General features: G+C 35.6%; 1 long non-coding RNA gene across 1 annotated transcript; it reads right to left on the bottom strand.

The window, feature by feature from the left end:
- Nucleotides 1-7,075: 7,075 nt before the first annotated feature.
- On the bottom strand, nucleotides 7,076-9,126 carry LOC139778934 (uncharacterized). The gene is made up of 3 exons (XR_011719741.1): nucleotides 8,902-9,126; nucleotides 8,078-8,256; nucleotides 7,076-7,161 (listed from the first exon to the last, which is right to left on the bottom strand). It is a non-coding gene; the product is annotated as an uncharacterized lncRNA (long non-coding RNA).
- Nucleotides 9,127-11,462: the final 2,336 nt, after the last annotated feature.

An 11,462-nucleotide genomic window follows, 5' to 3' on the forward strand; every position in this document is an offset into this window, starting at 1 on the left:
CTTCCGATTTTGAGGAATTACTTTTATTCTTGAGCAATATTTATCTTGTACTATATTGACCAGGTTTCGGATTCGAGTGCAGAAGTATCTGAAGCAAGATCTGAAATGTCAGAAAATCTATCACAAAGTTCATCTGAGGATGCTTATAATTTAAAGAGACAGAACACTTTTGCGGGAAGTTTGCATATGCCTTAAGAACAAAAACTATCGATGTCAAAGAAATTCTATGTACGAACATCCAAGAAAAGGCGATTGTAAAATCTTATCAAAAACACAAGTCTTTGTCGCGACAATCTAGAATGCTAATTGTCGACATCATTCTGACAGAATTACTAAATGAAACCATTCAGTAATTTTATTTTACATTTTTTTATAACATGTATTTCCGTAATATATCAACATATGTTTCATATATAATGTATGCACGGAGAAAATTGCTACGGTTGTTACAACAACATTCTCTATGATTGAAAAAGAAATGTATGTGAATTCAAGTTAAATTGATATTACATTGAATGTAGCTGTTAAGATATGCTCATTTATACAGTTTTCATAACCGTAGTTCTTACGATACGTGACATTCGGTTACAATATCCTCGTATATGGTTGCCTCAACCAAAGAATTATTGCTATCTCTCTTATGTGGTCTGCAGCACAAATATTATGGTTGAGAGATCCATAAGATATAGCTGCACGATACAGCACTGAATCACTGCATGATTGAGAGGTTAGTTCCATTGCGCGCGCAAAAGAATTTTTGCATAGAATAAAGTGGATTGATAAGGATGTTTTAACTTTATAAATATACTTTTTCATAAATATATTTACGAAAACAAAATTTCGTAATGAGCCGACACTGGTTTCTGACATTCACCCGACATTAAGAAATATTATATTATATATCCAATTCAAAATTTTATTACTCTTTTTAAACTGAATTTGTTTCTTAAGATGATTTTTGAAAAATTATATATTTGCGCTGGTTATGCCATATGTAGACTATATATAACACTTACATTAAATTAAGAAATAGTCTACCACGTAAGGCAGTTGGCTCACGATCCAGAGGTCCCGAGTTCGAATCCCACCAAGGTAAGTGTTTTTTTTCAAATACGAGAAAATATTTATAATCATAGACTGCATCTTAAGAAACAAATTTAGTTAAAAAATAGTAATAAAATTTCGAAATAAATAATTTTTTTTGTCGGGTGAATATTTGTTCATTATGGTTGTAACATCCATATATTATGGTTGCAACATCCATATAGTAGCTACCCTCACTAAGGTTAGGGCAACCATATAGGTCACTTCCAGAGTACTATGGTTTCCATAACCCTTTGTATGGATGGGCGAAAATTAACATTCCCATGTGCGAATTTCATAAAGGCTCAGTGCTGGCTTGGTACTGGTGCCAGAGTTACCAGTACTGGCTGACGATTCTGGGGCCAGTACAAGCTAAGATCGGGGTCATTACCGGGGCAATGTCGGAATGATAACACGGGTCCCAGTCTTGGCGCCAACTTTGGCCCGACACAGAGTACTAATACGGGGACAACACTGATTGCCAGTATTGGGCCAACTCTTGGCGCCAACTTTGGCCCGACACAGAGTACTAGTACGGGGATAACACTGATTGCCATATCATACTCGCGGCGTGTTGCTTTCGTGCCGCGGTCGTTACTTCCGGCGCCGCTCGAGCAAAAAGCTTTCTAAATCCCCTCGCGGCGTGTTGCTTTCGTGCGGTTGTTATCTCCGGCGCCGCTCGAGCGAGAATTTCTCCAAGTCCAATTCGGTCTTTCGATACTCGTGGCAATGCTGTGTTCGTATAAGTTACACGACGGTGGCGATTGACTACGAGCGCGAGCGAACGGGAAACGATGCTCCCCGCATCGACTTCGTCGTATGTGCCCCTTTCGTGTACGTATTCCATAGAATGCGTTGTGCACAAACGTTTTACACATTTGTACGGACCAAGCGAAACGCGTTTGCACGTCCGTACGTATCGCTCGTGTCGCTCGGCTCGCCGAGCGCACCGCACCTCTTATAGTACCCAACCGGCCGGCCGAGCGATCGGCGACGCACGGTCTTACGCACGGTCGCTTACGGGCGCTGGAGGCGAAATATCGAGACCATCGGGACTTGACCGCTGAGAGCGACGACGACGGCATGAACGCGGTCGTTACCTCCGGCGTGGGCTCTAGCGAAAACTCCCATCGCGGCGTGTTGCTTTCGCGCGGTTGTTACCTCCGGCGCCACCCGAGCGAAAATTTTCTAAGTCGACCCAATACATGCCCAGTACTGAGCCGACTCTCGGCCGTAGATCAATATTATTTCTGGCCTTATACACGGTCAGTACTGAGACGAGACTCGGCTCAGAACAGAATATGGTTGCATGGGGGTACTGGCACAATACTGATCTAGCGGTTTATCCGTACTGGGGCAGCACCACCCATCAAGTCTTGGCAGCCAATATTGTGCCACTTCTGGGCCATGCGGACAACTCTGGCAGAAGTCCGACATTCGCACATGGGTTATTATTCTGTTGTAGCAACCGTAACTTTTTCTCCGTGTGCATAATATATAGGTATTTTCATTTTTGTTTATTTTATATTTTTAGTTTGAAAAATGATGATTTCCTATACATAGCAGAGGAAATAGTAAAACTTTTTCCTACCGAAGATACAAGCACATACTACATTCCACCAGTTTCGAAAAAATTATCGCGAATTGGAAAATCTCTAATTTCACGATGTCTGTTAAGTTGGCCCCCCTTTTTCAAATTCCGAAATTTTTATTAGAGTTCTGGATTCCCCAGCAAGAGTTCTAGATTTCTCTATAGTTTTTAAAAAGAGTTCCGTCATTTAAAGTGATGAAAACACCATTTTAAAAATGGGGGGGCTAACTTCACGGCGCCCCCCATTTTAAAAAAAATGAATGTTTTATGGTAGTTCCGGATAGATTTCGATGAGTTCTAGAGTTTCCTATAGGTTTTAGAAAGAGTTCCGTTCAAATAAGCCCAAAAATCGATGTCAAAGTTGAACAAAAAATTTCCACATTTTTTAAAAAAATCAATTTTTTATGGTAGATTCAGAAAGATTTCGATGAGTTCTAGAGTTCCCTATAGGTTTTATAGCGATCCGACCAATATTTCAAAAGTTACAGCCCTTCGAAGTGCCACACCTCGAAAATTTTTTCAGTCCCGACGGTAAATTTTTTTTCCGGAAAACGGCAGTTCTCGCGGGAGTTCTGGTCGCCCCCCGAACAGTTCTATCGAAAACTATTAAGGTCCGAAGCGATCAGACCAATATTTCAAAAGTTACAGCCCTTCAAAGTGCCACCCCTAAAATTAAAAAATGATTTTACCGGAGTTCTGACAGGAGTTCTGGTCGCCCCCCGAAGAGTTCTATCGAAAACTATCAAGGTCCGAAACGATCCGACCAATATTTCAAAATAATTCTTATGATGAAAAGCGCTACGATCAATATTTAAAGAGATACATCTACTCTAAGTACGCACTTTAAAAATTTCTGCTTATCTTTATATAGAGGAGCAAAAACGGTAATTAAATCGAGCTTGATATTGCTCCGCTAGTGAAGATACAAGCACATGTATGATAAATCCAATCTAAGTAGTAGCTTTATTTCTTCTTCACAAAATTATATTACCTAACTTAACTCAAGTGACATGTATTTCAAAAAAAGATGTGAAATTATTAATTTCTTCTTCACAAAATTATATTACCTAACATAACTCAAGTGACATGTATTTTCAAAAAAAATATATAAAATCTTTAAATTGAATTGCGCGAATTGCAAAGAGAATATGTATATTGCTTTGAAAGGTAATTGTTGTGCAACTATTTAAAAAAAGTAAAACCCAAGTGGTACTTTTGTGTTCCTATTCAAGGGTCTTTTTATTCCAACCTAAGTGGTAATAGCTTCTTATTTCTCTTTAACAAATTTTTAATATTACAAAGAATCATTTTTAATTATAAAGAATTAAGAAAGTAACAGTACAAAATAATATTTAATTAAAACAAAATAAATAATTTTTCTTGTAAAACTTGGCGCTGCTACACTTTGAAATTTAAACATTAAAATTTAAACATTAGTACTAAGATTTTTGATTGAATAAAGAAACAATGAACATAATTTAGGGAAGAATGGAGTAAAAAAGCAGCGCCAGTATTTTTACAAGAAAAATTTATTTATTTTGTTTTAATTAAATATTTTTATTTGGTATTGTTACTTTTTAATTCTTTATAATTAAACTGATTCTTTGTAATATTAAAAATTTGTTAAAGAGAATTAAGAAGCTATTACCACTTGGGTTGGAATAGGAAGACCTTGAATAGGAACACAAAGCTACCACTTGAGTTTTATTTTTTTAAAGTATTTGCACAACAATTGTCTTTTAAAGCAATATACATATTCTCTTTGCAATTGGCGCAATTTATGTAATTTAAAGATTTCATCTTTTTTTAAAATACATGTTACTTGAGTTAAGGACGTTCTCCGGCAAAATCGTTTTCTTAGAAATTTTCTTAAACTTTCAGTATATGTTTAATTAAACGCGTTTATACGTAGGCGTTTATTCAATGCCCCTTGCGGTACTAAAATTTGAGATATTCAGCTTCAAAGTTCCGATTTTTAACACGGGATCCCTATGTTGAGCTCTCTCGACACGGACATTTTAATGAATAATAAGTACAGTTTTCTTAGAATTTTTTTGAAAAAATAGTATAAGATGCCTCATATTATTAGTAACGTGTGACATTTAAAGTTCGATATAGCAAGCGGTATTTATTTTTGAGAAATAGTCGTCTAAAGAACACTATCGGACATAATTTTCGTCTGCTCGGATGCAGGGAGAGGGAGAGATCACTGCGAGACTTGGCAACGTTGCTACCGCTGCGACATATGGTTAAGTAGAGAACGTCAAGATCTTATGGGCAACGTTATTTAAATCAAGCGTATCTTTTTTTTCTTTATGATTCATTATTATTACTTTTAGAATGCTCAATAAACAGTAGGACGTACTCATTTATGATTGGTATTGGAGAAAGAAGTAGTTGTAAAAGTCGTTGTAACCATATCATTTCTCCGTGAGTATGCGAACACACTTGGGGGGAGTAACTATGGTTGAGCACAACTGCCACCGGAGAACGTCCTTAAGTTAGGTAATATAATTTTGTGAAGAAGAATATAGCTACCACTTAGGTTGGATTTTTGAATTTACAAAATACATTGCGTGTACTTGGCGCCTTTTTGTTACCTTTTTTGAAAAAGGTAATTTTATACTGATATCACCCCTTTTGTAGTGTAAGCAAGGATCTGTAAAAATTATTTTTATTTTTTAATTATTCACGAAATTAGCAATAACAACAAATTGAATTTTTATTGAATTAGCAAATTAGTAATTAGTTACAAAAAATTACTATTTACATAAAAATTAATAATATTTAAGTAAAAGTATTATACACTTCTTACAAAAATTAAGGAACACTAAATTTATCTTTAAAAATAGGCTAAATTCAAGCAGCTGTAACTTTGTTAACCCTTAAAATGCCACCCGGGGTCCAGCGGACCCCAGACCCTTAGAATGATATATTTTCAAATGTTCCCGCCAAATGGAGCTCATATTTATGTATTTATTTTTTTTATTTTTTTGATTTTGGAGCCAACATTTTAACTGTTGGCGATCTTAATTTTTTTATACTATGTTGAAATTGAAATTTTAACAATATAAGCATTTTATTCTCTTTTCTAAGCCTTGAACAACATTGAAAATAATTTTCATAACTAAATATCAACAAAATCAATAAGTAAGGAGACATTTTCATGCTGGGGTCTTTTAGACCCATGTGTCATTTACGAGATTCTTGAGGGTGTGGCATTTAAGGGTAAAAATGAACAAAATTAAATTTAAACTTAAAACCTCTACTTTCGAAAGGTTACTATTATTTTTTAGTTTCTGTAAGTTTGGTAACTTTTGCATATAGAAAACTGCAAGCTGTACACAAAATAGAAAATTTTTCTTTTACTTTGTGGGCCTGTCATGTGCACAAAAAGAAATCTGCGAAATTTTTAACTTCCTAATGTAAAAGCTTGAAGTTTTCCTTGCAAAATCTTCTTTAAAAAATGTTTCTACGTTTCTGCGTTGTTCTGTACAACTGTTTTCTGGGTCAAATGAAAATTAGAAAAATCGCTAATGTTACATTATATTCATCAATTTGTATCATATCTACATGTCATCATATCTTATTTAAAAAAATTTGGCAATTATACCGTTTAATAGAGCAAAGTTTCAGCTTTAAGAATCTGTTTTTTTCAATTGCGATACGATGATTTCTAAGGGAGTTATGAGCAATCAAAGTCAAAATGCTCATTTCTTATTCAATCCGCAATAAATTAGTATCAATAAATCGTAGAAACATTGTTAAAAAGATTTTGCAAGGAAAACTTCAAGCTTTTACGTTAAAAAGTTGAAAATTTTACAGATTTTTTTTGTGAACGTGACAGGCTCACAAAGTGAGAGGAAAATTTTCTATTTTGTCCAGTTTGTAGTTTTCTATATGTAAAATTTACCAAACTCACAGAAACTAAAAAATAATAGTAACCTTTTGAAAGTAGAAATTTCAAGCTTTAAAATCCTTTTTTAAAATTTAAATTTCGTTCATTTTTAACAAAGTTACAGCTGCTTGAATTTGCCTATTTTTAAAGATAAATTTAGTGTTCCTTTATATGATAAATGTATAGAAGTACAAATATTGAAAATAAAATGCAATTATTATATAATTGTATGCGATAAGTATATAAAGAAATAAAAAGTTAAAAAGAAACTATTCTTTATATAATTTTAAAGAGGAAAGGAGAGTTGAGGAAATATATTGCACTGATTATTTTTTAATTCTATTTTTATTAGTATGATTATTAGTTAAAAAATTGATATATGGGACCTCCGTAGCCACCCCCTAGCCACCCCGTACCACCCCCGTAGCCACCCCCGTAGCCACCCCCGTAGCCACCCCTGTGACCACCCCTGTGGCCACCCCTGTAGCCACGTCCTCGACGTCCTCGCCATGCTCCTCCTCTTCTCCCTCTCCAGCCTCCTCTCTGCCCTCCTCTGCCCCTCGCCCGAGACGCTCTTGAAAGATGATAACTATACGAAAATGTAACAATTAAAGCAATAGATTAATTAACTAAATAGCAATGACTTTAAAAGAAAAGGGTGTAAAAATCGCCATTTTGTGCCCTTAACGGGAACCTGTAAAACACGCTTTGCTACAGGTGAAGTTGAAAAAGTAGGATAATAATCTTTTCACCAGGAAACTGCGGGAATTATTTTAGAAGCGATAATGAGAGAGAGAAAAGAGAGAGAGAGAGAGAGAGAGAGAGGAGAGAGAGAGAGAATGTCTTTAAAATATATGGTCAAACCATAGCTGTGTTTGAGCGGTTTAACAAGCATTACATTTCCATTTAATGAATTCTACACCATTCAAAAAGTACTAGGCAAATAAAAAAATATAGACAAAAGTTGTTCAAATTATTTAGTAGAGAAAGATGATACACTACAAAATAGGAATTTCCATTTAAAAAATTTACTTGAGCTCTACTGGGCCCAACATGGTCCCCGAATCTATAATTTAATAAGATCCTTTAAATCCTCCAAGTTTTTCTTATTTTTCCCAAACATTTTTCCCATAAAAGAAATACTTTCTGAGATAATTGGCCGTTTCCGAATTTTATACACACGGTATGACATGTATATGAGCAATGGGTGCATGCGCTCGTGTTTTATGTACAGACATTTCTATACAATTTCGTGGTGTAGAATTCATTAAATGGAAATGTAGTTAAACCGCTCAAACACAGCTATTTTGACACACATTTTAAAGACATTTATTGTCGCTTCTAAAATATTTCCTTAAATTTCCTGGTGAAAAATTATTATTTCCTTCTTCTTTCAACCTCAAAAAAGATAGTAAAGCGTGTTGTACAGGTTCCTATTAAAGGTACAAAATGGTGACTTTACATCCCTTTCTTTAAGTAATTGTAATGTGACAAATGTAATTTACATCTCGTTTCTTTCCTGCAGTCTCTGTCCTCCTCTTTCTCCTCTTTTTTTTCTTTCTTTCCTTTATTCTCTTTATTTTCCTCTCCTTCTGTCTCATCCTCATCCTCATCCTCATCCTCTTCAACCTCGCCTACATTCATTTCTTCGTGTCTCTTTCTTTCTCGTTCCTCTCTCCGTTTCCTAAATCATTTATATTTATTACTAAAGTAAACCAATAATAAACAAAATACATAAATTGTGTTGCCACAACTATACAGATTGATTCAGGACCTGTGCAACAAACTCTGAGAAACAATAGATCTCGCAGAAAGGATCATTTTTTGTCAAACAACCCCTATACGCGTCGTTTAGGAGTTACAACTGCGCAGACAAGACTTAGGTGACATTTATTACAATTGTGAGATGTATTATTTATTTATTGTTTCAAGTACATTTGAGACAGTTTACAAGTTTTCAAAGTGTCCACCCTAAACCTGATTGTATACTGCGCTACAGTTGGTCGCAACATGATCTCAAATGTTCGATAGAGTCCGACAATCAATGTTACGATGGTGTCATGAATGCAATCAGGATAGATACTTTAAACGTAAACTTCTGTAAATTGTCTGCAAGTGTACTTGAAACAATAAATAAATAATTACTCATAATTTAATAAATGTTACTTAAGACCTGTCTGCGCGGAGTTCCTAAACGACGCGTCAGAGAACATGGGTTTCTTGACAAAAAAATGATCCTTTCTGCGCGACTTATCGTTCCTCAGAGTTGGTTGCAGAGGTCACCCTGCATATGTAATTTAATAATCTAAAAATAAAGCAATATACTAACTTTTCTTTTTCTTTCGCTTCCTTTTCTTCCTGCTTCTTTCTCTCTCTTTTCCTATCTAATTGTTTCCTCATGTCGTCTCCGTCTCGCGAGAGACTCAGCTGACTTAGCTTGTCTCTCGACCTTGATAGGGATCGAGCCCTTCTATCATCCATTTCTATCTCATTCATTTCTCTTCTCTATCTTCGTTTTCTTCTTCGCTCTGTTTAATACACAATATATACATTAATAAAGAAACGGTGAAAGATTTTATAAATGTTTTATAGTATTAAAAAAAAATACAAAGGATAGTAAAGGCTTAAAGTCGATTCAGACATAACTGTGTCGTGCCCGTCGACGTGACTGTACCGTGCACGGACAAAGAGATAGATAAAGACGATATAGATTACATAGAAATGTTTATATGTAACCGTGACCGTACCAATGCCGGCTCGTCCGTATTCATGGCTCACGGTCACCATAATCAGCGACGTTATTTTTACAATACGGCTCGCACGGTACGACGGTGTTTGAACACGTTTCTGATGAAAACACTGAACGATTGGTAAAATAGTATTGATATTATCAATAGTATTTTACCAATCGTTCAGTGTTTTCATCGGAAACGTGTTCAAACGTCGTACTGTGCGAGCCGTATTTGTAAAAATAACGTCGCTGATCATGGTGACCGTGAGCCATGAATACGGACGAGCCGGCATTGGTACGGTCACGGTTACATATAAACATTTCTATGTAAATCTTATCGTCTTTATTAACTAATCTTCTGTCCGTGCACGGTACCCGTACGGGCACGACACAGGTTATGTCTGAATCGACCATTATACTCACATGTCTCACGCAGCGCAACAATGGATCATCTCGATTGTGACATATAGTGTATCGCGCTCTGGCGGCGTTTTCTAGACACCATGACGGACACACATGTCGGACACACAGGTGGCGCGCCTCAACCAATCACGTTCTTTTGTCTCTGCGTGACGGCCATTTTCTTCGTCTGTGCGATACGGCCATTTTCTTCGTCTCTGCGGTACGGCCATTTCTCTAGGACTGTCATTGGCGGTTATCACCGACCAATCAGAAAGGTCGCGAGTGCGAGGAATCTATTATGCGTTTATGGATTGATTGATCGCCATCTTCGAGTGAAGCGAAAGTGTTTCAGTGAATATTCTTAGATTGTGATTAATTTCAAGGATAGGCGAGAAGAGGAAAAGTTCAGAGAAAGTATTCAAGGAGTAGTTGTATTATTTTTTACTTAAAATACTGAAATAAATATTATTTTTTATTGTACATTTATAATGAATGTGGCATACATTTTTAGGTTAACTTTCTTTGTCTGTTATACGAGTACCCCAAAATTACCGATTGTCCTTTCAGATTGTGTAGAATGGATAAAAACGTTTGTACGAAAACGTCGAGTAATGCTTATTAAGGAAAAGCATTCAAAGTCGACCAAACAATTTCAGATTCGCACGCTCAGGCATGGTATATCGCACAGCAGTGAACGTATCATTACGTACTACACACATTTTTAAGTGGTCAGATTAGTTGCACATTCGAGACGATTTTGGAGAGACACGCCTACTTCTCTCCCTCTCTGCTCGGCCGGCCGGCCCCTACAAGTGGCCGAGCGGAGAGGCAAGGGGAGAGAAGTAGCGTAGCTCTCGAAAATCGCCTTGAATGTGCAACTAATTGCGACCACTTTAAAGTTTCAAGGTTTTTATCCGTTATTTATCTGTAATGTACTATACATACAGATTAATGTCAGCATAATTACGGATTATTACTTGCATATTGACGAACTTCTTAGATATTTCTGCATACAAGATGATAAGAAAATTACTTTGAAGCTTTATCTTATTTATCTGAGATTGTTTGCTATACATAAAGATTAATGTCAGTATAGTTATGATATATACGTATTGATTGATATTCCATAAATATGCTGACATTAACCTTTATGTATAGCAAACAATTACAGATAAATAAGATACAGCTTCAAATTAATTTTTTCATTATTGTATGAGAATTATGTGAATGTCCAAAACTGTGTCAATATACAAGTATTGATTAATATTACGTCATTGTGCTGATATTAATCCTTATGTATAGTAAATTATGGATAAATAACACAAAACTTCAAAATATTTTTCTTATTATTGTATGCAGAATTATGTAAATATCTAAAAAGTGTCAATATACCCTCCACTACTGTGCGATGTACCATGCCTGAGCGTGTCGCTGATTAATCAACTTTAAGGGTTCATTCTACCTTGATGGGTCAAAAGGAGGCACTTTCTGCGAATTTTTCTTAGGCAAGTAAAACAGATATCAAAATCATCTTGTTTGCATAATATTATCTATCTTTTGTCAACATTTTTCAAAGATTTTCATAAAAAATTGGTTAGTTGAAATAAAATATTAACGCCGTAGAAATGAACGTGTATTGATTGATTGATACGGCCTAGCTGCGGAAGTTCTCCCGGCCTTACAATAGTCTGAAACAGATAAAATTGTGTTTTTACGTTTAAAATTGTTGCGCGCGGGAAGTAAACTACAATCAAGTC

This window comes from Temnothorax nylanderi, unplaced genomic scaffold, assembly GCF_030848795.1.
Source record: "Temnothorax nylanderi isolate EJ_2023f unplaced genomic scaffold, tnyl_v1.0 TNYL_tig0202_pilon, whole genome shotgun sequence".
Taxonomy (NCBI): Eukaryota; Metazoa; Arthropoda; class Insecta; order Hymenoptera; family Formicidae; genus Temnothorax; species Temnothorax nylanderi.